Source organism: Canis lupus, chromosome 9 (genome assembly GCF_011100685.1).
Source record: "Canis lupus familiaris isolate Mischka breed German Shepherd chromosome 9, alternate assembly UU_Cfam_GSD_1.0, whole genome shotgun sequence".
NCBI classification, from domain to species: domain Eukaryota; kingdom Metazoa; phylum Chordata; class Mammalia; order Carnivora; family Canidae; genus Canis; species Canis lupus.
The window spans coordinates 37,370,459-37,395,806 of NC_049230.1; the positions used below are offsets into that span (position 1 = coordinate 37,370,459).

A 25,348-nucleotide genomic window follows, 5' to 3' on the forward strand; every position below is an offset into this window, starting at 1 on the left:
ATGACACTCCAGGAGCAATAAGCACATCTGCACCCAGAACATAGTTTCTAAATTCCATTTGCTACTGAAAGGAACCAGGGTTCCTTGGAGAACTGGCTGATTCCAGAATTAGAGCTGGGAAAGAATAAGGTGAACCTCATATGATGCCTCATATTAAGCTACTAAGTTAGAAAGTGCTCAAAGAATGGTAGGACATGTCCAAATGATAAAAAGTCATATTGAAAGTTCTCCTACCAGCCAAGTCTGGGACAATTAAACATAAAAATAAAAAATGATAGTAATGTATTATAACCCATGGGATAAAATAAAAATATGTAAACATATAAATAAATAAGAGAGTAAGTAAATAGATGTGGGAAAAGGGAACGTGAGTTTTTACAATAGGATGTCAGCTAATAAATGTAGAAGGAATGATGGGATTAGAAAATCACTATTTGGCAACCATCATAGTAATAATTGAATCACTAATGGACAATAAAGCTAGTGGGTGAAATTTGGATGAAAAACAGGATATTTACATAGTCACAAAGTATGTTCTTACATGATATTTGTTAATTACAAAGAGAAAAGTAATAAATTTATAGTGGTAAAGTATGAACAGGAAATCTTGGTGAGAGGTATACAGGAATTTTTGTGCTATTTTTACAACTTTTCTTTAAGTTTGAAATTATATAAAAATTACAAATTAAAAAGAAATGGTAATTAAGGTACTTCCAAGGAGTATGCTAAGTTACAGTTAGACAAAAGCTGTCATCAGTGTATATAGCAAGTTGATTCTGCCTGCCTCCTTAGCAGAGCAGCTTATGGAAAACCATCATTTGGGGAGAAGGGAGTGGTGGGAGGTCAAAATCCTTATTAGATATTTCCTTGAACAACATTTTTTAAAAATAATTTTTAAAATATTTTTTTGAAGTAGCCTCTAACCTACACACAATATAGGGCTCAAATTTACAGCACTGAGATCAAGAGTTGCATGCTCTACTGACTGAGCCAGGCAGGCGCCCCTAAAAATATTTTGTCTTTGAAAAGATGTAAATCTGTTGGAAGAGTTTTTTTTTTTTAAGATTTTATTTATTTATTCATGAGAGATACAGAGAGAGGCAGAGACATAGGCAGAGGGGGAAATAGGCTCCCGCCAGAGAACTCAATCCCAGGACTCTGAGACCATGCCCTGAAACAAAAGCCAATGCTCAACCACTGAGCCACTCATGCGTTCCTATTGGAAGAGTTTTTGATAGCAATTTTTAAAACTCCCTGTTATGTACAAGGGACAAATTCTGTTTCTAATTGTTAAAAGAAGAATTGGATGAAGATTTCAACCCCAGGAGACCTAAAAATCAAAGAAATCAAACAATAAAGAAATAGAATCACTTCTGTTCTCCTCCCAGAGAGTAAATTTAAATAGAAATTAATGATTATTATGGCAGTTATAAAGTCTTAATGTGACTGGTGCATAGACATGCTCCAAAACGTTTTTTTTTCCCTATTATGTAGAAATAAGTATAAGATCGTTGAAAAGAACTGTCCTGGGGAGAGAGGACCCCAAGGGCCTGAGGAGCCAACCGCACCTCCAAGTGGTTTGAACTTTGAGCTTCTTATGGTCCTGATGAACAATTTCACTTTCCTCAGGTTTATGACACTTGGAACTTCAACAGTTGGAGGTTTATGCACTTTGGGACTAGTCAACACTGTGCAGAGTTCAAAGTACTAAGAGACATGAGATCAAAATGGCTTCCAGAAAAAAGACAGAGACAAGCAAATTAAAGCAGAATTTAGAGAAATTGTTGGATAGACTAATGTAGCAATTACAAGATTTGAGGAATGCATAAAGGACCTTGATACAGATGAAGAAACCAAAAGGAAAGCTCTGGAGCAACTAAGTGAATTTAATGATTTGCTGAAGAAAATCCTGCCTGGAAATGACTTTGGTAGATGAGTTAGGTTGAATGAAACTGGATATCCAGGCAACTATCAGCCAGGTCTTTCAAACCCCTTAGGTCATCAGATGCTTTGCAAGGAAACAACCAGGTCAGCTTCAGATAAGTTTAGCAGAGATGGACAGAGATCTCACAGTGGGAAACCTGGAAAGGCCTCTACATTCAACAGAAAAGGGAGATGCTAACAGTTCTCAGGACACTTGGAGAGAAGCTGACTGCAGATGAGGAGGGCTTCTTGTCAGCAAATGCAGGTGCTCTACTCAGCCAGTTTGAGGAAGTCTCTATAGACCTTGGCTCTGGAAACAAGGTTCTTGCATTGGTAAGCTCTGAGGCTGAAAAAAAAGTGACATGGTGTGGAAACTTGGCCTGCGGAGCATATTCTTCCTGCAAATGGCCGTTTGTCTCCTAGAGATTTTTGAATCATTGCAAAGAAATCAAGAAATTCTTGAAATGCATCGATAACCTAAGAAAACGTGAGAGCAAAATATACTTGTGGTTTCTGGTTATACCCTTCATCATTATGCTTTGTGTAGGGCTACCTGCTTGAGTGATCCTAGATTGTTGGGATGAGGGATACATTTGGACCTTATTTGTTATGTTTTGTGTGTTTCAGAGAAAACAGAAGGAGCACAATTTCTCCACCTATTTTTATTAAGCCTCCTTGTTTTTTGTTTTTTTGTTTTAAGCCTCCTTGTTTTTTTTTTTTAATTTATTTTTTATTGGTGTTCAATTTACTAACATACAGAATAACACCCAGTGCCCGTCACCCATTCACTCCCACCCCCCGCCCTCCTCCCCTTCTACCACCCCTAGTTCGTTTCCCAGAGTTAGCAGTCTTTACGTTCTGTCTCCCTTTCTGATATTTCCCACACATTTCTTCTCCCTTCCCTTATATTCCCTTTCACTATTATTTATATTCCCCAAATGAATGAGAACATATAATGTTTGTCCTTCTCCGACTGACTTACTTCACTCAGCATAATACCCTCCAGAAGCCTCCTTGTTTTTAAGGGCTGACAGTAAATGAAAAGATGTACACTAAAACATAATAAATTAAATTAAAAAATAAAGGACCTGTCCTGGTAATGAGATGATAATACCACTTCTGTGATTATTTGCCAGGTACTATTCTTCTTTTTTAAAAATATTTTTTTAAGTAATCTTCTCACCCAAAGTGGGGTTTTGAACTCACAACCCCGAGATCAAGAGTCACATACTTTACCAACTAAGCCAGCCAGGCACCCCTGCAAGGTTCTATTCTAAATATTGTTCATATATATATATATATATATATATATATATTAGAGATTTTTATTTATTCATGAAAGACACACACACACACACAGAGAGAGAGAGAGAGAGGCAGAGACATAGGCAGAGGAAGAAGCAGGCTTCATGCAGGGAGCCTGACGCAGGACTTGATCCCGAGTCTCCAGGATCAGCCCTGAGCCGAAGGCAGTGCTAAACTGCTGGGCCACCCTGGCTGCCCTTGTTCATATATTAATCCATTTAATCTCACTGCAACACTGAGTACTAAACACTATTTGACTCAGTTTACAATTGAGAAAACCAAGGTTCTCAAATTTTCTTGATTAACTATGGTCTTAGAGTCTCAGTAATTTTTTCGTGGTAACTCACACCAAAAGAAATACCTAATAAATCCATTCATTAGGTTGGTAAATCCAACTATCTTTTTGGGGTGTGTGTGTGTGTGTGTGTGTGTGTTTTAGAGAGAGAGCACACATGCATGTGAGTAGGGAGAGGGGCAGAAGGCGAGAGAGAATCTTAAGAGGTTCCACGCTTGTCATGGAGACTCAGTCTCAGGACCCTGAGATCATGACCTGAGCCAAAATCAAGAGTTGGATACTCAGCCAACTGAGCCACCCAGGTGCCCTGCCCTGTTATATCCAAATAACATATATTTATGATTTCACAATTTAGTAGCCATTAAAATTACAAAGAACTAAAAGAGCAAATAGTATTCTTACTTCATTTTTAGTCAACTTACTTGCTAATGGTTTATGTGATCTTGTTGGGTGCTGTACAACTTCAGAGCTTCGATTAAACACTGACACACTCATTTATGCTCCACACTGATATTCATGCAGTACTTGCTTTTCATCAGAGCAACCACAGAAAACCCAGCTTTGCAAAGATATGACATCCTCAAAACTATGATCTGCCTCATACTGGAAGTCACATAATTTCTTTTTTTTTCTTAAAGATTTTATTTTTAAGTAATCTCTATACCCAACATGGGGCTTCAACTTACAACCCTGAGATCAACAGATGCATGTTCTACTGACTGAGCCAGCTGGGGGCTACTTTTTTTTTCTTTTTTTTAAGAAGTTCACATAATTCCTTTTTTTTTTTTTTTTGAAAAAACATTATTTATTTTAGCAAGAATGAGTGGGTGGGGGCAGGGTGGTGCAGAGGAAGAGGGATAGAGAGTATTAAGCAGACTCCGGGCTGAGCGTGGAGTCTGACATGGGGCTCAATCTCACAACCAATGGATCATGACCTGAGCTGAAACCAAGAATTGGACATCCAATCAAGTGTGCCACCCAAGTGCCCCAAAAGTTCACATAATTTCTAACAAATGTTATCACTGTATTGCCCTTAAAATTTTTAAATATTCTACATCTCTAATAAAGGCCATGTGTGAAAAACCCACAGTAAATATCACACTCAATGGGGAAAAACCGAGACCTTTCCCTCTAAGATCAGGAACAAGACAAGGATGTCCACTCTCACCACTATTATTCAACAGTGTACTAGAAGTCCTACCCACAGCAGTCACGTAATAAATATAAATAAAAGGCATTGATACTGGTAAGAAAGAAGTAAAATTTTCATTATTTGTAGATGACATGATACTATACATAGAAAACCTGAAAGACTCCACCAAAAAGATACCAGAACTAATAAATGAATTCAGTAAAGTCACAGAATATAAAGTAAATGTATAGAAATCTGTTGCATTACTATAGACTAATAATGAAGCAGCAGAAAGAGAAATTAAGAAAACAATCCTATTTACATTTGCACCCAAAATAACAAGATACCTAGGAATAAACTTTTTTTAAAAATTTTTATTTATGATAGTCACACACAGAGAAAGAGAGAGAGAGGCAGAGACACAGGCAGAGGGAGAAGCAGGCTCCATGCACTGGGATCCCGACGTGGGACTCGATTCCGGGTCTCCAGGATCGGGCCCTGGGCCAAAGGCAGGCGCCAAACCGCCGCGCCACCCAGGGATCCCCCCTAGGAATAAACTTAACCAAAAGGTAAAAGACTTACACTCTGAAAACTATAAAACATTGGTGAAAAAAACTGGAGATGACACAGAGAAATGGAAAGATATTCCATGCTCACTGGATGAGCTCATTGGATTGGAATGGAAGAATAAATATTCAAATGTCTATACTACCCAAAGCAATCTATTGATTTAATATAATCCCTATCAAAATACTAACAGAATTCTTCACAGAACTAGAACAAACAATCCTAAAATTTGTATGGAACCACAAAAGACCCTAAATAAGCCAAAGCAATTTTGAAAAAGCAAAGCTAGATGTATTACAATTCCAGATCATATTACAATTATGATATGTCCAATTCAAATCATATTACAAAGCTGTAGTAATCGGGGGCAGCCTGGGTGGGACTCGATCCCGGGTCTCCAGGATCACACCCCAGGCTGCAGGCGGTGCCAAACCGCTGCACCACTGGGGGAGCCCTCTTTTAAGAAAATTTATTATTGAAAATTTGAATATTCTAAACCAGTATACAAGGGGCTTGTTTGTTTTACAAAAAATATTATTTGAGACTCCCTAGTGCATTTTTTTTTAAGGGAGGGAGAGGAAGAAGGGCAGAGAGGGAGGGAGAGAGAATCTTAAGCCAACAAGTGGCTTGATCTCAAGACCCTGAGATCATGACCTGAGCCAAAACAAAGACTCCGACACTTAACCGACTGAGCCACCCAGGAATCCTGAGATTGCCTGATGCATGTAAAGTATGATGTGGTTCCCTAAACTTAAGACTATTCCTAACTTTTGTGAACGCATTATGATAGAAAATACCTTTTTTACATCTCATTTTGCATTTTGTTTTTAGGAAGATAGGAAGCAAAACATTCATCTTCTGTGTACAAAGGGAAAGTGAGGCACAGAGTGAAGTGAGTTGAGCATCACATAGTAAGAAATTAGAAGGCATCATCTAATCACCTGGGTTATAAAAAATCATGCAAGGGATGCCTGGGTGGCTCAGGGGTTGAGCATCTGCCTTTGGCTCGGGTTGTGATCCCGGGGTCCTGGGATCATGTCCCTTGTCTTATGTCTCTGCTTCTCTTTGCTTATGTCTCTGCTTCTCCCTGTGTGTCTCTCATGAATAAATAAATAAAATCTTTTTAAAAATCATGTAAAAAAATCATACGTGGCATGTTAGGTTCTAAACATGATAGTTCTTTTCACAATAAGGCAATGATATACAACAATCAATAAAATTAAAAACGTCAATTTTCCCAATGATTTTGTATTAAACTTAATGTATATGGTTTTTGCTCAAGAATTTAGCTCTTGATTCTACTGACCGTGCTGATGTAGTCAAAATAATGCCAGAATATGGTATCCCGTGAGTGATGTGACTGACATAATCTTAATGACAGCCGGAGGAGATGCTCACTGCTAGTTTACTCCTATGACCCTGATAAAGGATTCACTTTGATTAGTGTGACGTCAGTATGTATCAATAGCATGAAGAACCGGGCAGCCCCGGTGGCCCAGCGATTTAGTACCACCTTCAGCCCAGGGTGTGATCCTGGAGACCAGGGATGGAGTCCCATATTGGGCTCCCTGCATGGAGTCTGCTTCTACCTCTGCCTCTCTCTCTCTCTCTCTCTGTCGTGAATGAATAAATAAAATCTTAAAAAAGAAAAATAGCATGAAGAACCAAGAAAGTTTCACTTCACTTTGCCATCATCATTTTGATGGCAGATTGACCCAACAAACCTGGGGTTCCCAGAGCATTGAGTAGAACAACTCCGAAGCATCTTTGCAAAGTTGTTCTGCAGTCCAGACAGAAATCTTCCTTGGGGGCCTCTGTTGTTTGAATTATGGGGAAATTACAGAGCATTGCCTTCCATAGCCAGTTAGCTGTATGTTGCCCTTTTCTTTTCACTGTTCAGGCTGAATACCTGAGATTCCTTAAGATAGAAATGAAGGCATTTCCCTGGGTCCTGGGAAAAGCAGGGAAATCTAAAATAATCCCGATGGAGAAGTGATCTTTTATAGATTCGAATGCTAGATCTATTGTTGTTTAGGTGTCCTGAACAATTGTCTTCAGGACTGTGAGCCAGAGTTCCCTATCCAAATTTTCATTTAAATGTCATGATGAATTGGTTGCAAAAAGAGGATGGGGAGGAATGTGAAAGAGTTTGTATAACAAAGAACCATAAATCATCTCTGGTGCAGTGGGCCCCCTACCATTCAGCCTGTGGGCTTCTTGTCAGAGGAGCCGCAGGGAGAAAGAGGAGAGGGTTAGGGTCTTCCAGCTGCAGGGCTGCAGCATCCCCCAAACCAGGAAAGCCACTTACCCCTGCCCAAATCCTTCTTGAGGTTATTCATTTATTCATTTAGGAACTGAATGAGAGGAACAGGGAAATCTCTATCTAGTGAGTGTGGACTATAGTGCAAGGCAGCATGCTAGATGCTACTGGGATGGGAGGTGGAAGGAAGGGGAGAAGGAGGACAGTGATGAATAAACTATGGTCCCTGCCATAGTATTTATTAGACGTGTTTATGGCAAGGACTCTATCCACCCCATCAGCATAAACATCGGTACATAATGCAAGTGTGCCTTGCATTGTGAAACAGGTGGATTTTTTTAAAGATTTTATTTATTTTTTCATGAGAGACAGAGAGAGAGAGAGAGAGAGAGAGAGAGAGATGCAGAGACACAGGCAGAGGGAGAAGCAGGCTCCACGCAGGGAGCCTGATGTGGGACTTAATCCCGAGTCTCCAGGATCACGCCCCGGCCGAAGGTGGCACTAAACCGCTAGGCCACTGGGGCTGCCCAACAGGTGGATTTCTGAGCCTTACTGGCATTAAAGTGAATTTCCATCCAGCAATTCTCCTCTATGTTCTCCATAAAGCTGTACATGTTGCTCTTGGTTGGAATTAGTTTCCTCCTTCCTTACATTCCTGTTGTCCTCTCTTTGTGTACATACCATATCTTCGTCATCAGGCCTTTTTGAGACAACCATCCTAGAGCAGAAAGTAGAAAGAGCCTGGGCCTGGAGCCAAACAGGCCCAAAATAGAATCCCAGCTTGGCTACTCATTAGCCATGTGCAATCTGGATTAGTTTCTCAATCTCTCTAAGCCTCAATTTCTTCCTCTGTAAAATGGGAATAAAAATAGTTCCTATGTTTAGATCTTTGTGATGAAATGAGATGCGGTATGTCAGTATTTTAAAAAGTGCCTAGAAAATAATAAGAAGCATTCAGCAGTCATTAGTCATTACCATTAGGTGCTTACTATTACTATTAGGTCATTATTATTTGGTGAGGAAACCAAAGCTCATAAAGCTTAAATAACTTAGGTATGTTACAACTGGGAGAAAGTATGGCACTGTATTTAAGGACTCTGGGGTCACATTCCTTCCCTGCCATTTACGATTTATACAACCTTGAACAAAAAATTTTCATTTCTCTTAGGCTTCATTTCTTTCTTCTTCTTTGTACAATGAAGATCGTGGCTTATAACACCTGCCTCACTGCTTATATTAATGAGGATTGAAGGAGATGGTAGATGTGAAGTGATTGGCATACAAGGTGCACTCAGAAAATTGGAAGCCACTATTTTTACCAAAAGTCACTCAGTAGATAAATGGCAGGACCTGAATTTAAATGCAATGGGTCTGACTCCCCAAAACTTAGCCTTTTGTAATAAAGTCACTACTAGCTCCTTTGCTCTCTGAGCTAGAATTCTAAAAAATTAGCAGATGCAACTAACATTTAGAAGACTTTTCTCAAGTGCAATAAAATTCATTCATTTTCCCCTTTTGATGACTGCTTTACCTTGTTTCACAAATAGGTATTCACACACCCATAATCTTGAACTAGCCTTTCCATTCTCTCTCTCTCTCTTTTCAAAGATTATTTATTTATTTATTCATGAGACACACAGAGAGAAAGACAGGCAGAGACATAGGTAGAGGGAGAAGCAGGCTCCATGCAGGGAGCCCGACGTGGGACTCGATCCCGGGTCTCCAGGATCACGCCCTCGGTTGAAAGCGGCACTAAATTGCTGAGCCACCCGGGCTGCCCTCTCTCTCTCTCTCTCTCTCTCTCTCTCTCTCTCTCTTTAAATATTTTTATTTTATTTATTCATGAGAGACACGGGGAGTAAGAGTCAGAGACATAGACAAAGGGAGAAGCAGGCTCCTTGCAGGGAGCCCGATGTGGGACTCGATCCGAGGACCTGAGATCATGTCCTGAGCTGAAGGCAGATGCTCAATCACTGAGCCACCCAGGCATCCCTAGCCTTTTCTCTCTTAATCAACTATATATATGTATGTGTGTGTATATATATATACACACACACAGAAATTATATACATATAAATATATAGTTTCCCCCCCAACATCACAGAGGAATAGCCAACATCTCATAGAATAGTACTGCTGACTTCCCAACACTGAAATCTTCAAAACACTTGCCTTTTAAAGAAATCATCATCCCAGGGAAAGCATTACAGGGACTCTCTTGCAGTAAGGAATAGGATTAAAACTCGAGTTTGTGGAATGAAATCCAAGTGAAAAGGAAAAGCAAGAGCTTGCCTTCTTCTTCCCAGCAAGCTCTGCCTTGGAATACTGCCCCTCTCCACTCCCAGGAGGGGCGAGAGCCCAGCCTAGGGTCAAGGAGTGGTGACCAGGTTAGCAACAAGGGCAACAGAGGGAGGAGACAAAAGAACAGCAAGTGGAAGCGGCTGGCTGAATGCCTGAGCATGTTTCTTTGCTGAAAGAGAATGGCCTGACACTAGCTCAAACTGAGAGAGAGGAGGGTGGAGGGGAAGAGGACAGCTAATGGATGGGGTGGCCCAGCAGGGGTCAGAGGTCATGAGGGCAGTCAGTGAACTAATTGGCCACTCTGTGTGCATATTCACTTTCTGCTTCTAGCCTTACAGCTGGGCCTTGAGAGAAAGCCCTGGGGTTGATGCTGGCTTTATTTTTGCTCAAAGATTTGAAGCCAACCGGAGAAAAGCAACTAAAACTGAAAAGTGAGACCAGGACTCTATTTTCTTCAGGATCAGTTGACTAGGAATAGCCTTCTGCAAAGGAAAATGCTAGATTTCACTTTATTTGATCACTCTTCATTCATTCATGTATCCCTCTCCATATGTTAACTAGATACCCTAGGACACATTTCAGATGGGAAAGGATTATAGACACCTATAGCTTAGAACACAGATTATCAGAGGGAGGCCCAGGCTTTAGACATCATCTGATACAGCTCTCTTGCTTTACACTTAAGGAAATGGGGAGAGCAGTTTGCTCAAACTCAGAGAGGTAGCAGAAGGGGGAGCAGAGCCCCAGCCTTCTCACTCTGTTCAACGATTTTTCTATTACACTCTTCTCAGAAACACATTAATTTTGAAAACTTGTACAGACTGGTATGGCTAACAGCTCACTCAGCCTCTGGCCAGACAGCCTGGGCTGGAATGCTGGCAACCAGCTCTGGAACTTTAAGATAGTTACCTCACCTTTCAAAGCGTCAATCTGCTCATCTGTAGAAAAATAGGGTTGTTATGTGAATTAAATGAGGCAAATGCATGTAAAGTGAGCATGTGCTTCAATAAATGTTAACTATTACTTATTACTACTGCTACGACTTTGGAGCCTGGGATAGACTGGACTAGCAATGACAAGCATGTAGCACAATGCACACTAACCCTGTCTTCCCCTGTTGTCTCTGTGGGCAACCCATTTTGTCCCACGTGAAAATCCTCATTTCCCCTCCATTAAGAGACCTCAAGAGGATCAGAGGGAAAATGGGGAGTCCTGTCTGAACTTTCTGCAGACAGAGCTGTCCCAATTTAAAACAAGCTGACTTGCGGTGAGTCAATACATGCAAAGGGCTGAGAACAGTGCCAGGCACATGGATAGCACTCACTTAAGTTTGCTAGTTGTTGTCACTAGCATTGTTACCTGGGAGGAGGGAGCTCTTTGTCATCCAAGAGGTTCAAGCCTAAGACTGGCTTTACTCTGGTCAGGAACATTGTCAGGAAGGGAAAGGAGGGTTGGCCAAGATGAGGTCTGAGCTTTGTGAGGCTTTTTTTTGGTAGCTTTTTTGCCTACCTCTTCCCAGAGTTCTGAAGCAGACCATCACTCTGGCACCATTACACAGTTACAGGTGGATTCTGGAACAGGTAAAAAGATGAAAATACAGAAGAGACATAGACCATCTATAAACATGGGCTCTCCAGCCCCACCTGGGACTTTACATTAGTCATAGAGTGGAGACCATGAGCTTCAACCCAAAATATAATTTTGAAGATCCCTTTTGTCACTTGTTTCTCCCATTTCATTCATTCATTCATCATTGGAGTATAATTTACAGATAATAAAATGACAGATCTTAAGTGGTTCAGTTCAGTGAATTTTGATAATTACATACACTCATATAACTTCCACCCAAAGCAAAGTATAGAGAACAGTTCTATCTTCCTAGAAAGTTCCCTTTGTCCTTTCCGGTCTACCCTTAATCCTTCTCTCCTCTCTAGGCATTTCTGACACCCTAGATTCGTTTTGCCTATTATTGGATTCCACACATTTTTTGTATCTGGCTCCTTTTTTTTCATTCTTTTTTAATTTTTTTTTAAATTTTTTATTTATTTATGATAGTCACAGAGAGAGAGAGAGAGGCAGAGACATAGGCAGAGGGAGAAGCAGGCTCCATGCACCGGGAGCCCGATGTGGGACTCGATCCCGGGTCTCCAGGATCGCGCCCTGGGCCAAAGGCAGGCGCTAAACCCCTGCGCCACCCAGGGATCCCTCATTCTTTTTTTAAAAGATTTTATTTATTCATGAGAGACACAGAGACACACAGAGAGAGAGAGACAGAGGCAGAGACATAGGCAGAGGGAGAAGCAGGCTTCTTCTGGGGAGCCTGATGTGGGATTTAATCCCAGGACCCCCAGATCATGACCTGAGCTGAAGGCAGACGCTCAACCACTGAGCTACCTAGGTGCCCCGCTCCTTTTCTGAAGCCTATTTCTGATATTCATTCACATTGTTCATGTATTAGTTGTTCATTCCTTTTTATTGAATAATACTCCATTATAGGAGTATACCACAACTTATCTATTTTCCTAGGATGGACATTAATTTATTTCCAGTTTTTGGCTGCTATGATTATTCTTACATATTTTCCTGAGCCTCTTGCATTTATATTTTAATTATGAAATATATACAGAACAGTTCAGAGGATATTCTAGATACTCATGTTTACTGCTTGTATTTAATAAAAGTTAACATTTTGCCATATCAGTTCTTTTTTGAAGAAAGTTTATAGATTTAGTTGAAACTCCCTTTTGTATCCCTCTCCACTCCTATTGTCCTCTCATGCTTCAGCAGAGTCTACTTTTCTGAAGTTGGTTTGAAATTATTCTGTGGTTTTATGTATTTAAGAATATGTATGTATGGAGCAGCCCGATGGCGCAGCGGTTTAGCGCTGCCTGCAGCCCGGGGTGTGATCCTGGAGACCCGGGATCGAGTCCCATGTCGGGGGGCCTGCTTCTCCCTCTGCCTCTTGTCTCTCTGTGTCTCTATGAATAAATAAATCAATAAAAAAAAGAATATGTATGGATGGATCTGTTTTCATCTAATATGGTGGACACTTGGTGGGCCTTTTCCATCCAGAAGGCCATGTCTTCTGGGACATTTTTCTTGGATTATTTATCTGAGAATTTCTTCTCTTCTGTTTTCTCTGCTCTCTCTGGAACTCCTGTAATTCAGATGTTGGATCTCCTCCATTGGTCTTACTTTATTTTTTCTCCTATTTTTCTCCTCCTTGTCTTTTATTCAAATTTCTGGGAATTTTCTCAAATTTTTTTCCCAGTCTATTTATTAAGTTTTCCATTGATGTTATCATATATATTTTAAATTTCTTTTTAAAATTTGAATTCCTGGCGTCCTCCCTGCTGGCCCGCGCTGGGCTCTGGGCCCGTCGGACCAAAGAAGTAAAAACACTGTGTGAAGGGGGAGCACGTGTTTGGAGGGAAATGGGAACGTACACAATGGTAAAAGAGTAAGATTATACTTAACAAAAAACTTCAGCTACTCCTGTGCAGAGAAGGAGATTCTTAAGTTCAGCCATACTTGGGATTTGTCAGTTTCAGGAATAAAAAGTACAAAAGAAGACTGGTTAAGAGGTACAACTGAGGAGAAAAGGATGCCAGAAGCCAAACAGGAAATAGATAATAATGTTTTGGCTAATTCAAGACTCTCGAAGAGAAGCTTCGGTGCAGATGGATTTGAGACACTACAAAATCCAGTAAAAGATTCAAAGGCAATGTTTCAAACCTACAAAAAGATGTATATGGAAAAGAGAAGCAGAAGCCTTGACAGCAGTCCTTTAAAATAATTTTGAGGCTAATTTTTTTGATGGTTCTATAATTGACACCAGAAAATTTCTGCCGTTTCTGTTCAGAATATATTGCTGGAAATGCTTGGGATTGCCATGATAAAATCTCAAGAGAGTTTAGTTACCACTTAGTTATGTAAATCATTGAAGTTATTTAATAGGGCTTGGGTATCTTACCTGTGCATACCAGATATAAGAAATAGACGGTATTTGTCAGGGAAACCATAAGGTATTGAATTTTGACATTATTGAACAATATTTACCAGTTTATTTTGAAATGCTAACTATCCATCCTGAGGGAGGGCTGTTCTCAGTTAAGTACTTGCTTATTTTAGCAGGGACTGTAAATATGTTTATTTCTAAAGCTTATTAGCAAAACTTATTTTTTAAAAACCCTCACTGTGAATGTCAAAGTATATTCTTAAGTATACCTAATTGTATAATTGCTAGTTGTAAACTAATTGTAAACTTTGTCAGAAGTCTTGTTTTGTACTTGTTAAGCTGGACATAATTTTTGGATAATGTTTAGACATTACTTTTCATACTTGAAATAAACATTTATTTTAAGTATACCTAATTGTATAATTGCTAGTTGTAAACTAATTGTAAACTTTGTCAGAAGTCTTGTACTTGTTAAGCTGGACATAATTTTTGGATAATGTTTAGACATTACTTTTCATACTTGAAATAAACATTTATTTTAAAAATATATATAAATAAAAAAAATAAAATAAAATTTGAATTCCTAACTTTTTTTATTCCTTGAATGTTCCTTTAAAATTTTTTTAAAATATATTTTATTTATTTATTTGACAGAGAGAGAGCTAGCATGAGCAGGGGGAGGGGCAGAGGGAGAGGAAGAAGCAGGCTCCCTGCTGAGCAGGAAGCCCTACTCCAGGCTCCATCTGGGGACTCCAGGCTTGATCTGGAGGATCTCGGCTCCATCCCAGGACTACTAAATCATGACTTTTGCTGAAGGCAGCTGCTTAACCGACTGAGCACCCACGCACCCCCCCATTAGCTTTCTAAATATTTCCATCCAATCTTGATTATTTTTCACTCCATCTTCATCTTCATTGCCTCAGGTATTTGGTAGACCAACTTCCCAGCTTTCTCCACTTATCTAGATTGAGATTCAGCTTTCTTCAGTTTTTTGAACCAGTTATCTCTCAATTGTTTGCTTTCTAGCTTCCAAACTTTTATTGCCATAGTCTCCTCTCCCATTCTCTTTATCCTTGTGAGTTTACGCCTTTTATAAAAAGAATCTGCTGTTATCTTAGTGAGGTTTTGGGGAAAAATGACAGTATGCTCAATCTGCCATCTTTACCTGGAAGTCACTTTTTTTTTTTTTTTTTAAGATTTTATTTATTTATTCATGAGAAACACAGAGAGAGAGAGACAGAGGCACAGGCAGAGGGAGAAGCAGGCTCCATGCAAGGAGCCCAATGTGGGACTCGATTCCGGGTCTCCAGGCTTCGCCCTGGGCTGAAGGCGGCGCTAAACCGCTGAGCCACCTGGGCTGCCCTGGAAGTCATTCTTATTGGGATTTTAAGTTGCATTTCTCAAAATACTGATGAGGTCAAGTACCTTTGCTTTTTGCAAGTACCTTTGTTTTTTTGTCCATTGTGTTTCCTTTTCTGTAACTTGCTTATTCAAATTCTTTGCATATTTTTCTCTTAGGTCCTTATTAAAAATTGTATATAATATATAGTATATAATTTATAAAAATTGTATGTATAATTTAAAAAGTATATAAAAATTAATTTGTCAGACTTTCTTATATAATCTGGAAATTTACCCTTTGTTAGTAGCATTCATTGTAAGCATTTTCTCCCCCTTTGGAGCTTGACTTTTCAATTTGTAATATTTTTTTCTATTTCAATATAATTAATATAGGGTGCCTGGGTGGCTCACTTGGTAAAGTGTCTGCCTTTGGTTCAGGCCATGATCTAAGGGCCCTGGGATCAAGCCCCAAGTCAGGCTCCCTGCTCAGTGGGGAATCTGTTTCTCTGTCTCCCTTTGCTTCTCCCCTCAGCTTGTACAGGCTCATGCTCTCTGTCTCTCTCTCTCAAATAAATAAATAAAAACTCTAAAAATATATGTATAATTAACATATTAAGCATATTTAATATATTAAATCTCCATTTAAAAAAAACTCCATTTTAACATAGTCAAATTTATTCTTTACAGTATTGTGCTGTAAAATTCTAAGAATTTAAAAATTTTGCTTTTTCACATCAAAGCCTTTAAGTTACTCTTTATACACAGTGTGAGATAGGAAGATAATTTTATTTTTATTTTTCCATATTGATAATCATTTTTTCTAGCACCATTTATTGATTGTCCATCATTTTCCCAGTGATCTGTGATGCCATTGCTGTAATATATCAAACTCTTAAAAGCCTGGGTCTATTTCTGAGCTATTTCATTTCATTGGATTTAGTTTTTTCTCTATGTGTCAGAATCACACTATTTTAATTACAATAGCCTTATTAAAATTTTTCACTTGTGGTAAAGCAAATGCCTTCTTTTCCTTCTTCCTCAAAATTGTCTTTACTATTTTTGGCTCTTTTCTATCATATTTTACGATTAGCTTGGAATTTTCCTATATACAGATATGGCCAAGTTGAGATTTTTATTTGGAACTATATTGAATTTGTGGAGTAATTTGGGATTTAAAAAATAATATATTCCATCCATGAACATGGCCTATTTATTTAGATCTTCTGTCAATAAAGTTTATAGTTTCTCCACTTGAATCAACACTTCTTTTATTAGATCCATTGCTAATACCTACATGCCTTTTAGTTTTTGTGGATATGGTGACAGAAACTCTTAAAGATTACACTTCCTACTTAGTTTTTGCAGGTATATAAGAATGCTTCTGATTTTTTGATAAGCTGCATCTGAATTCAGCAACTTTGTACAATTCTTATAATAGTTACAATAATTGGTCTCTAAATTCTCTTGGATTCTCTACAAAGACATTCACATTGTAAACAAATAGCAGTAATTTTATTTTTTCCTTTCCAATCATTGTACCTTTTATTTCTTTCCTTGCCTTTTGGCATTGCCTGGGATAGCCACTAAAATATGAGTGAAAGTGGTAAAAGTTGATAACTGTTCGTTAAAGGAGAATGTCACCTTAACTATGATACATTACCAGAACTATTGGCTCTGGAGCTATGCTGTGCCTGATAGGTCTGTACCAGCAAAATGTATATGCCTTTGGTATTTGAGAATAGACATTTTTATTCTCATTTAATAGATGAAGAAACAGAAACTCAAAAAGGTAAATAGGACCACATAGATAATAAGTGGAAGATTCAAACCAGAATCTTCTGATTCATAGTCGAAAGCTATTTCCATGATTCCAAACTTCCTCCTAGCTAGCTATCTGTGCTAATGTGTCACATTTCTCAGCTAACACATTGCATTTTAAAAGAAATAATTCAGAACAAACAATGGTTTTTGCCCAGCTAGGTGACTCTAATAGTGGGAGTGTTAGGCAGATATTGTTTTGCCTAAACAGAAGATTTGGCCCATTTATAATTTTTTTAAAATAAACTCAGACTTTCAGAGTTGAATGGTTTCTTTTCTTTTCCAACCTCCTATTTAATATAGTTATCCCTATCCTACATCTCTGAAAGATGATCCTCCAAACCTTTACCTACTGCTAGGGTGGATTCACTTCATTGGCAAACAGTTGAATAATTCTCCTGTAGTCTATGATCTGCCCTGTGGTTCAGAGAGCAATGTGTTTTCTCATCTACATCACACCTCTTCAACTATTTGTTCTCCTTAGATCTTCCCTGTGAGACTACGCATCTCCCGGATGTTTGCTATTGTCTGAATGAGATAATTTCCAGATTTTTCATTCTTCTTATTATTCTCTTCTCAGTGGTTTCCAGTTGGTCAATGTCCCTCTTGAAAAGTGATGCCCAGACTTTAAGGTGGAGTCTGATTGCAAACAAGTGGGGCTCTTATGTCACATGATCTGGACACAGTGACTTCGATTGATGCACTCTTGATTTTGTCTTCTCAGTACTATGGTACATTGCTGACTTAAGTTTAGGGTTAACTAAACCCATATATTTTTCATTTGAACTACATCACTGAAAATCTGTTATTTGTTCAAAAGAGAAGAAAAAGCTCCCAAAGCAGGAATACAGGAAAAAATATATATACATATATAATTTATATTTTAATATAAATTTACATTTATATATAATATTAAATTTATATTATATGAATCCCATTAAATTTGGTCATTTGTATTCCTACTTCATAACCAGCCATCTATAAATGTGATAAAGCATGCCTTCTGTGTATTAGTGAGATCTGGACTTGGGAATGCAAGGAGAGGTTGTTCTGCATTGCCTAATAATTCAGGCTAGGAGCTATGGTGGCTTATTTGGCTTTTCCCCCATTCTATCCCCTCTCCCCTTTCTGCAGCACTTCGGAGCTCTCTAGGTCAGGGTGAGGTCTGTGGGGAGGCAACTAGGACAGAAATCTACTCTGTTATAGGGACAAAAGGGGAAGTATCTGCAGCTTGGAGGCTGCCAACAGGTTACCAGGAAACACCTCATTAGCCAGGGAGGGGCATTTGGGGCTGCTGTCCTGAGACAGGATAAAACTCAAATTTCAGAGCTTTGAAATTTCTATAGAGTTTAAATTACTTACATGAGGGAACCTAGGTGGTTCAGGTGGTTCAGTCAGTTAAGCATCTGCCTTTGGTTCAGGTCATGATTCCAGGGTCCTGGGATGGAGTCCTGCATCAGGCTCCCTGCTCAGTGGGAAGTCTGCTTCTCCCTCTTCCTCCTCCCCGCTTATGCTCTCTCTCACTCACTTTCTCTCTCACACACACACTCTCTCAAATAAATAAAAAAAATCTTTAAGAAAAATAAATTTCTTACAGGAAACCAAAAATCTCATGATTTTTAAAACTTTTTTAAGAGATGATAGAAGAACCCCAGGAAGGGAAGGGACAGCAAGAGTCAGAGTTCTCTGCTCAGCTTTGTACCGTCTGGTTTAGTGAGGTTATCATTCTTCTAACACAAATGAATTTCAGGGTATGCCTTTGAGATCAAAATCCCAGCTGCCTTGCTCCTGTCCTGCTGGCCAATCCATACTTACAAATCAATAAACCTTCCCCTACTCCTACCCCAACACATGTTCCTCATTTCCACCAAATATTTGTAATTTTGCCTGGACAGTATTTACAAGAACAGTGTGGTGTGACTCCAGTGTTGACAATACAATAATAAAAATTGCAAGCATGATATGGCACTTACGTTGTGCCACCTCTTTATCAAGTACTTTGTATGCATTAACTCATTTTGTTTTGGAAATCATCCTTTGTGGTAGAGACTACTATTATCATTGCTTTACAGGGAAGGAAAGTGAGGCACAGAGATTAAGTGCATGCCTAAGTGGTGGCAACTGAAAGTGGTGTGTAGGATTGGACCATGGCAGCCCTGATGTGGTGTCTGGGCTCTAAACCACCATGGGCGCTGCATCTCTAAACTGTGAAGGAAGCTGCCATGGATACTTCACATGTTGAACCTGCAGCCCCAGACCTGGGTTCCTGCTGCAAAGCAGTTTTTCACCAAATAATTTCCTCTTGTTATAATCACGAGCAACATTCCTTTCTTGAGTGTAGAATCTTCCAGGAGGCTTCAGATGAAGAAATGTAAGATCAGAGTATTAAATAATGTCCTTGGGGTCATGCAGGGAATAAGTGACAGAATTAGGATGTGAACCCAGCTCTGGGTGACGTTAGGGTCCACACACCTTCCCCTACACTAGAGTGCATCTACTCTGGGGCCATCTTTTCAGAAAGAGCCTAGACGCTCTCACTATCCTCTTCTATGTGGGATGGCAAATGCGGAGGGGAGATTCTTCAGGAAAAAGTCATCATCATCATCATTATTACCAAAAAATCTTAAAGATGCTACTCTCTGGGATGCTACAATCTGGGAAGATTTTTCATGCCTTTTTGAGGATCCCTGAAAATACGAGTGTTTCATCATTGACCGGGCAGAAAAGTAAGTCGAAAGGTAGGTAAGGCCTTCAGTAAGTCCTAAGATAGGTTTCTCCATTCCTTGAACTAATTGGCTGGATTAATTTACTGCTTCTCATATACTATTCTCTGCTCTTACATTCAGATCAAGCATAAAAATTTGTTTTCAGAACGAGAGTTGTGAGCAGAGTTCTTAGAGAACCATATCCATATGCTGGTGTCTGGGATCACTGGGCTATGCCCACTCCTGTGCACACATGTGTGTATGGACACATATATACCTGGCACAGACAAGCACACGTGCTACACCACCATGTTCATGGTGAGCAGTTCCTGGAACCAAGGGTAGCCTTCAGGGGAGCAGTGCATGGGCTTGTGGTCTCCATTCCCAGTACATTGGTATGCCCAGTCACACCATCCTGTGGTGGGGTGGAGCCTGCCCTCTCTGAACTGAGTCCTGGCTGGGGCAGTCTTTCCAGAGGTGTATTCAGCAGCCTGGGGACACAGTTCCCATCGGGCCTTCTCAATGCATCCCCTGGTCTGGGACTGGCAGGGCAGGCTGGCAGGCATGCCCACTTCACAGCCCCCTACGGGTAGTGATCTGTGCTCTCAGCTGCCCCCCCTGGCCAGCAGTCCTCTTGCAATGATGGAGGGATGCTTTCTTAGGTCAAAAGGGAAAGCATTGTTGCTGCTCCGTGGCCAGACAAACAAGCAGCTGGCTTTGAAGTCCCAGGGAATTTGCTCAGGCTGGAGTGGGGAGGGTGAAGGAGAGGCCCACAAGCCTCCTCCAAGCTGTGTTTGTGAACTCCACCCTCCCAGCTAGGTCTGACGCATTTGATGTCTTGGAGGAAGCGGGAGGAGAGAGGCATGCTCTGGGGGTCCTCAGAAGGATATTTTTACATCCTTTAAGTCCTCCTGGGTCCCACCTAGGACAGAATGCAGACTGGGGCCTGAGTCCAGAGGAGGCCTGCCATGGAAGGAAACACCGAGTCTTCTCCCTCCGAGGTGCCCTACTGGAGTGTGGTTCAGGGCAAATTGCAGAGGGTGCTGCTTCCCTTGGGTGATGTTTTTATTCAGGTGGCATCAGGTGAAAGTGGATGGCAGGGGAAGATGGAAGGGAGAAAGGCATCTAAAGGCAGCACTGGTGCCTTTAGCAGCTATGGGGCCAGCCATTCATCACAGAGTCCTCTCCCCTCTATCACCAAAGCAGCACAGGTGGGCAGTTTACCTTGTCCCCAGGGACAAGCTCTGCCTCAGGAGCTATAGGTACGACCAGAGACACTGGCCACCTGCTCCCTCCCCCAAGCATAACCAGTTCAATACCCCATATAATGTCAGCCATGAACAGCTTACCCCACCCCTCACCTCTCTCCTGGCTCCTGCTCTCTGTCCCTCCTGAACTCCTCTATCTGGCACAACCAGATGCACACACTTCTAGATTCCCCCCTCCCCATGCTGCCCTGACCTGTCCCCTGTCCCTACCTACCGCCCCCTGCCCTCCCTTCAATGTCACGATTGAGAAAGAGCTTCTTTGCGATAAGACCTGGAAATCTGGAGTTGTAAATCCTTCTAGGACGGCCGCCCTATCTCCGTGCCATGCTTGTGGTGCCACAGAAAGGAGGCTCACCTGGTCGTGACCCATCCCCTTCCTTCCCGGAGTTCTCTGCTCCTCCTCTGCAAACACGGGACAATGGGCAAATGGGAGTGACCTGTCTTAACAGGTGTTAGCCCGGCCTTACTTTCCTACAGGGTGATGGGGAGGTCATCCTCCGGCCCACCCACTCTGGGCATTCCTGATTGTGGAAGGACCCTTTTGATGCCACCCTCCCTTTGATTCCCCCATGATTTCAGCTGGGGGAGGCCAAGCCCCCACTTGTGGCTTAGCAGGGAAAGTCACCACATTAGCCTCTGGGTCTGCAGGCTAGAGAGCATGCAGCACTTGTACTGTCTGGGAGGGTGACTTCCTGCTAAGCCACAAGCCCCTTGAGGGAAGAGAGGGTTTCTTATTAGTCATTTAATCCCATGCCCAGCAGACTGCACAGAATACAACTCATCGGTAAACAACTCCTATGTGGTAAATTGCTGTCATAGTCATCACCAGGAAATACTTACCGAGGTGTTTTATGTGCAAAGACCCAACTAAGCGGTAGGGGGCACGAAGATTAGTTAGACATCATTCCCAATTTCAGGGGCTTATGCTGGAGTCAGAGAGACCCAGAGGAGCTTCACTTGCCAGGCGGTCACAGGAGGGAGCTGGAGCTGGAGGCCCCAGGGAGTCTGCTTTGGCAACCAAATTTGACAGAATAAACTTACAGCAGATAACCTCGGACCCAGATCCCGTTCACTGTGGATCTCTGCATATTCAGAGTAGAGCTGTTAACTCACTGGCTATCTCCCTGTCCCGCTTTTCCCTGTGTCACCTTAAAAAATGTGAATAAAACAGCACCTGGGTGGCTCAGTGGTTGAGCGTCTCCCTTGGGCTCAAGTTATGATCCCGGAGTTCTGGGATCGAGTCCTGCCTCGGGCTCTCTGCAGGAAGCCTACTTCTCTCTCTGCCTATATCTCTGCCTATCTCTCTGTGTCTCTCATGAATAAATAAAATCTTTTTAAAGATGTGAATAGAAGTAAAAATGTTGTGTCTCTATTTGGAATGAATTTCTTAAGCCGTTAGCCTGGGAACAGAGGAAGTAAAACTTGCCTTGGCCTCATGGTGACTGGAGCTGCACTTGTCAGCCATGGCCTTGCTGTTTGGTTTGGGCGCCCAGGGGATCTGAGGCCAGAGCTGCCACCGCCCCCAGGGGGAAGGAAGGAGGAGGTGCAGGTGTCTGTCTGGAGTTCAGTTTTTAACCGAGTGGCTCATCTGTGCTGAGCGCTATGCAGGCCACCAGAAAAACAGCAAATGATAATAGGAGTGTAACACCTCTTCTCAGACAGGGGATTTATGTCTCCAGGAACCTGGGAGAAGGACAGCTGGCTGATCTCTTGAATCCGACGGTCAGCCCAGATGATGTGAGAGGCCGTTGTTGTACCAATGCCATTGTCTCATCAAGAGCACCTTCTCTGCATGGAGTGGGGGTCTGGCATCACGCACAGGTGGTAAGAGTATTGTCACGGTGGTGTTTTCTGCACGGCTCTTTCAGGCCAGTGCCTCGGAAACTAAAGTATCATTAATGGCAGAGAAGAGTGAATTCGTGCTTCTCAAGGGGCCGGGGTTTTAGGTCACTGCAAACAGGAGACTTCTTTGGGATACCCACATCAGACTCCCTGCAGGGACCCTGCTTCTCCCTCTGGCTGTGTCTCTGCCTCTCTCTGTGTGTCTCTCATGAATAAATTAAAAAAAAAAAAAAACAGGAGATTTATTTGAAGCCTCATATTTTATCTTTTTAAAAAAGATTTTATTTATTTATTCATGAGACACACAGAGAGAGAGGCAGAGACTTAGGCAGAGGGAGAAGCAGGCTCCACGCAGGGAGCCCGACGTGGGACTCGATCCCAGGACTCCAGGATCACGTCCTGGGCTGAAGGCAGGCGCTAAACTGCTGAGCCACCCAGGGATCCCCCGCCTCATATTTTATCTTAAAAATATGTGCAAATTTTGCATCATGCTCATGCATTTGCTTTTATATAAAAATGCAGTTAACATGACTTGTTTCTGAAGAAAACTGATGTTCCAGGAAGATGAGCTATTTTTCTTGTGGCCTCTTGGACCCCCTGGCTCACTGCCCTATGCCGCAGTTTGAGAAGCATGACTTTTAGAACATCAGATCCATACACTGGCACAAGAACCATCCTGAAGCAGGTCTCTAACATACTTGCATGGCCATGCCTTGATACCTAAGTGCTCCTCTAAGTCTGTCCCTTGCTGCCCTGGCCACACATTCCTCCAGGGTGACCCACAGGATCATCCCTTCCCCTCTAGGCTTATCCTAGTTCCTCTGGCAGGGTTTGGAGGTCAGGTGGTCTGTAACACTATTCCCCAAATGTCTAGGGACAGTGGCTCTAACCCTTTTTTCAGTCTCCTTCACACAGAATGGGCAGGGCAGGCCAACAGAAGCACAAGATCCTGAGGGGCTTGAAGACAACTACTAAAGTGGATACTTCAGGAACTAATCACCTAAAGGGGTAGGAGTTGTCCTTGTGGCTGCCCTAGTGGGCTTTACCACTGTACCCCACCTTTCTTTCCCTGACACAGCTGTTCCATCTGTACAAGGAAACTGGGAATCAGGGTTGCTGCTTATCTGTTGAGGTAGAAGCTGGGTAATCCACTGTGGGTTTGTTATGGTTTCAGTATATCAATGGTTTTCAGATTTTATTTTGTTTATTTTTAAAGATTTTATTTATTTATTCATGAGAGACACAGAGAGAGAGAGGCAGAGACATAGGCAGAGGGAGAAGTAGGCTCCATGCAGGGAGCCCGATGTGGGATTCAATCCCAGGACTCTGGGATCACAACCTGAACCAAAGGCAGATGCTTAACCCTGAGCCACTCAGGTGCCCCTGGTTTTCAGATTTTAGAAAATGCAACCCATTTATTTATTCATTCATGCATTCACACATGTGTTTACTCATTCATATGAGATACTGAAACTAGAATGATGACCAAGAGGGACATGGCCTGGGCCCCTTTAGAACTTGCAAATGGAAACCCCTTACGTGCCACCTTCTGTTCTCTTCCTCGGCGCTGCCTGCAGAGGTGACAGTCATCTGCTACTTGGCATCATGGCTGCCCTCAGGCCTCTGGAGAAGCCCAAGATTGTTAAAAAGAGGACCAAGAAGTTCATCTGGCACCAGTCAGACTGATAAGTTAAAAGTAAGCCCAACTGGTGGAAACCAGAGGCACTGACAGTAGGGTGCACAGAAGACTCAAGGGCCAGATCTTGATGCCCAGCAATGCTTTCAGAAGCGACAAGAAAACAAGGCACATGCTGCCCAGTGGCTTCTGAAGTTCCCAGTCCACAGTGTCAAAGAGCTTGAAGTGTTGCTGATGTACAACAAATCTTACTGTGCAGAGATTGCTTACAAAGTCTCCTCCAAGAACCGCAAGGCCACTGTGGAAAGAGCAGCCGAGCTGGCCGTCAGTCACCAATCCCAATGCCAGGCTGCACAGTGAAGAAAATGAAGAGACAGCTTATGTGCATGTCGTATTTGTGTTGGTAAAACCATGAAACTACAAAAAAAGAACTTACCAATGGCAGACAGAATTAAACAAATATTCTCCAGGGAAGTGAAAGAAACTCAGGCAGAGCAGGCCCAGGGCCTTCTGCTGCCGGCTGCTCCTGCCCTGGAATGTTCTGTCCAGAAGCGTAAATACACAAACAACAGGTTCTGTACTAACTCAGAAGTAACGGTGGATTCACCTCACCATCTGCAACTTCTCATATGAAGGTAAAAAACATAAAACAAAATTCCTCTCCAAGTTCGCCGACTTGCCAAACTGCCCCAGGACGGTACACTAAACCCTAGGTGTGCGAACACGTTTGTGACAAAATTCAGAGTCTCACTGGATCCTCACTTTAGAGCTGTGAATCTAAGTGACATGTTAAGTTCCCCATTTCACAGAGACAGAACCTGAGGCCTCAGAGAAGCGAAGCAGCCCCTTGAAGCTCACCTGGCCAGCACGAGACCGAGATGTGGCTACCAATGGGGCAGGAAGGAGTAGGGCCAAGGGTGTGACTCTTAATTCTAATGAGCAGTGCTGGGTTGGAGGCCTCCAGGACTTGCCAGACAGACCCCCATGGTTCTGGAGA

The 25,348-nt window shown here is 41.7% G+C and overlaps 1 pseudogene; it reads left to right on the forward strand.

Moving 5' to 3' along the window:
* Window positions 1-1,614: 1,614 nt before the first annotated feature.
* On the forward strand, window positions 1,615-24,711 carry LOC100686368 (annotated as a pseudogene).
* The last annotated feature ends 637 nt before the right edge of the window (window positions 24,712-25,348 follow it).